This window comes from Nycticebus coucang, chromosome 20 (assembly GCF_027406575.1).
Source record: "Nycticebus coucang isolate mNycCou1 chromosome 20, mNycCou1.pri, whole genome shotgun sequence".
Taxonomy (NCBI): Eukaryota; Metazoa; Chordata; class Mammalia; order Primates; family Lorisidae; genus Nycticebus; species Nycticebus coucang.
In genome coordinates, this window is record NC_069799.1 from 30583916 (window position 1) to 30587848 (window position 3933).

The window sequence follows — 3933 nt, forward strand, 5'->3', positions numbered from 1 at the left end:
TCTCTCCTTCCCTTTCCTATCTACTACCCACCCTTCCTTCTCATCTTTTCTCTTATCATATCTCCTCTCTGATACAGTAAAACATTAATCAGCTTCTTGCCCATCCTCCCTTACCCTACGCACCATCCTTGCTGAGCCGGTCTGCTGGCCTGGCTCCCCTCCCCGTTTCTGACGGGCAGGTAGACTGCCCTGAGGAGGCAGGGAGGAGAAGGCTGAGCTGGCTTGAGGGAGGGCAACGATGCCAAACTTCTGTACTGCCACCAACTGCATACAGAAGAGCACCCAGTCCGACCTGGCCTTCTTCAGGTTCCCACAGGATCCGTCCAGAGGCCAGAAGTGGGTGGAGAATTATAGGAGCACAGACTTAGAAGATAAAACACCTCATCAATGAAATAAACATTATCGATTATGTGCCAAACACTTTGAGACCTCTATGATCTGTAGAACTAGCCCTTACAGTACAGTTCTTCGAGATAATGCAATACCAACAATATTTGATCTTACCATATTGAACAATCCATACAGTAGACACAGAAAATGAATAAAAGAATTGAGTGAGGATGAAATTGGAACTCTGAAACAGAAAAAAATTGATGAAACTTCTGAACAGGAACAAAAACCATAAAGAACCAATAACAGCAATGCTCAGAACCCCAGTGCAGAAGAGGGAGGTGAAGAACAGGATGAGGACATTTTACCTCTAATCCTTGAAGAAAAGGAAAACAAAGAATATCTAAAATCTCTATTTGAAATCTCTTTATCTATTTGATAACTTTCAAGCACTGCTGGAGTGCCAGATAAATTCTAGTGAAGAGGTTCTGACAAAGCGCTTTGAGACAACAGCAGTTAAAACATTGTTTTGTTCAAAAAATACAGCAGAAACAGATGCTATAAATCTGTGATAGCTGCATTTGGGAAGAAACTCTCAGGGAAGTGAGAGACTCACACTTCTTTTCTCTTATCACAGATGATGTAGTGGACACAGCAGGGAAACAGTACCTACAGGTGCTGGTGAGGTTCCAGGATGAATCTCATAACCATTCTTTCCTGAGAATTTATGAAATTGGCCTCAGAACTGATCTCAGACTGATATAAATACATGTCAGTTAACCATAGCTAGGAAAACAGTAAATGAAAGAACAATGGAGAATGATATAATTTATTCTTTAAAAAGTGAGAAAGAAATTTCTGGGCTTCTGGCATAATGAAGCCAATGCAGAAATTTTTGCTGCGAAATTTCACACTACAATAACTGAGAAGTGGGTGGTAAATATGGAGTATTGTTGTGGCCAAAAAAACAGAATATGTCTTCAAAGACAAGTACCTACATGTGCACTAAAATGTTTAAGTTTACATGTTTCAGTTGTGTTGGGACCTGAATTTTAATAGCAAGAATTGTTGACCTACAATGGACACGAGTCCTGAGAATTTATGAAATTGGCCTCAGAACTGATCTCAGACTGATATAAATACATATCAGTTAACCATAGCTAGGAAAAGAGTAAATGAAAGAACAATGGAGAATGATATAATTTATTCTTTAAAAAGTGTGTATTTATAAACTCATAGGAAGTATTCAGAAGAATAAACACTGTTAAGTTTCTTCTATGAATCATTGGAGGAAAGTAAAGACTTTTTCCTCATGTACATCCATATAACTTGACATTTTATTGTATCAGGACTCTGCTACATACGTCATTCCTGAATATCACTATGGTCACATTTAAAGTACTCCAGGTGGAAAGGTATATACTGAAGCCAGTACCTAATCTACCTTTTAAGGCAATTTTGTAAGTCTTTAGTTTTCTCTGAATGTCCATCATGGCTGCTGTTGTATTACCCTTCACATTCAGAATGTCAGTAAAATATCTTTTTTAAAAAATATTTCCTGTTAAGGTGGTGTCACCAGCTCAGTGGGTAGGGCACCGGTCACATACACCAAGGCTGGCAAGTTCGAACCCAGCCTGGGCCAGCTACAACAATGACAACTGCAACAACAACAAAACAAGAGAAAAAAGCAGGGCATTGTGGCTGCCACCTATAGTCCCAGCTACTTGGGAAGCTGAGGCAACAGAATTGCTTAAGCCCCAGAGTTTGAGGTTGCTATGAGCTGTGATACTAGGCACTATACCCAGGGCCACAGCATGAGCCTTTGTCTCAAAAAAAAAAAAACAAAAAAAAACAAAGTTGTATGGGTCTCTGGGAGGCTGAAGCAAGTAAATTGCCTGACTTCCTGGGTTTTAGACCAGCCTGAGCAACAGCAAGACCCTGTGTTGAAAAATAGCCATGCATGGATGTGGGGGCCAGTAGTCCCAGCTACCTGGGAGGCTGAGGCAACAGAATAAGTAGAATACCCAAAGAGATTGAGGTTGCTGTGAGCTGTGAGGCCACAGCACTCTACAGAGGGAGACATAGTAAGACACTATCTCACACACCAAAAAAAGGAAGAAATTTCCAAAAGTTTGTTCATAGCTCTGAGTCAAACTCTGACATTCTCCCAAGAACACACAAAAAGGGGATGGATTAAAGATGGCAGCTGAGTAACAGCTTCCCTGCAACTGGGCACGGTGAGTCTGGGGAGATAAGACACCAGGCATCTCTGGCTGGTGGGATCTGCCTATAACCATCCTTTGAGGATAGAGGGAGTCAGCAAGGGAATTCTGGATGCCAAGAGGAGGACAAAAATGAGAAAACTGGCAAGTGGTTGCCTGTGTTCGAGCGACCTAATCCCGCCGGCAACCATAAGTACAAGCAGCAGTGAGACTGCAAACCGGAAAGGCCTTACCTGTGAACTGTTTTGGTGTTTTTGGACTTCACACTCAGTTAAACTGCCTTGGGGAGAGCTTGAGCAGGAGTGCAGAGAATTTTGGGCATTGTCTAGGGCCCCAGACTGAGCCGCTGAGCTGGGTCACAGGGAGCCATTGTGAGAGAACTGCTCCAGCAAGCTCTGCCCTCAGGATCCCAGAGCAAGGATCGGGCAGGACCTAGTAACCTAATGACTGAGCAGCCTAAAGGCAGGGACTGAGCTGCCTTACAGCCTTAACCCTCAGGGGCAGATTGAGACCAGGTTTTGGCACACTGGAGACTCAGGCTGTTGCTCTGGGTAAAGTGCTGTGGCATCACAGCTCATGGCAACCTCAAACTCCTGGGCTTGGTGCCGCCCGGACCTCCATAAGAGCTGCACTGCGACCGGCACCCAGCGGGCCTCCGCATGCCCAGACAAAGAACTGTGGGAGCTGCGCAACCCTACATCCTGTCTCCTGTGTCCTCCAGGTCTCCATGCTGGCCTGTTCATCTGGCCAGGGATACTGGTAGCTGTGTGCCCTCTGGTGCCCTCCCTGCCTCTGCACAGAACCCTTCATCTAGCCAGAGACTGCTGAGCCTTCGGCTCTCTATGCCAAAGTCACTGGGCACCAGGCACTCCCAGAACCGTGCACACCACCTCCCACCCTGTTGCTGGATCCAGGTGTGTCACATGCTTGAGCTGCTTCCCAAACCAGAACTCCCTAGCTGGGGCAGCCCCAGAGTAACTACACAGGATCACTCCCTACAAAGATCCAGCAACAATAAAGTGATCCCGCTAGGGTCTAATCATGAAGAGACACCTCCCCAACTCTTAGGACAGCCAGAGGCAATGGTGAAAAACAATAATAAGGTGAAATCAACAGAAAAACTCTGGCAATATGAACAATCAGAGTAAATCAACTCCCCCAAGGATCAATGGGGCAGACACAGCACAAGATCCCATGCACAAACAAATGGCTGAGATGTCAGAAATCGAATTCAGAATCTGGATAGCAAATAAGATCAAATTAGAACTCCAAGCAGTAACCCAAAAGATATCTCAAGAATTCAACAAATTCAAAGACCAAATGACCAAAGATTTTGACACATTGAGACAAGAAGTTGCATCCCTCAAACATCTGAGAAACA

The 3933-nt window shown here is 44.5% G+C and overlaps 1 pseudogene; it reads left to right on the forward strand.

Annotated features, from left to right (window-relative positions):
- Positions 1 to 238: 238 nt before the first annotated feature.
- LOC128572557 (52 kDa repressor of the inhibitor of the protein kinase-like) lies at positions 239 to 3315 on the forward strand (annotated as a pseudogene).
- The last annotated feature ends 618 nt before the right edge of the window (positions 3316 to 3933 follow it).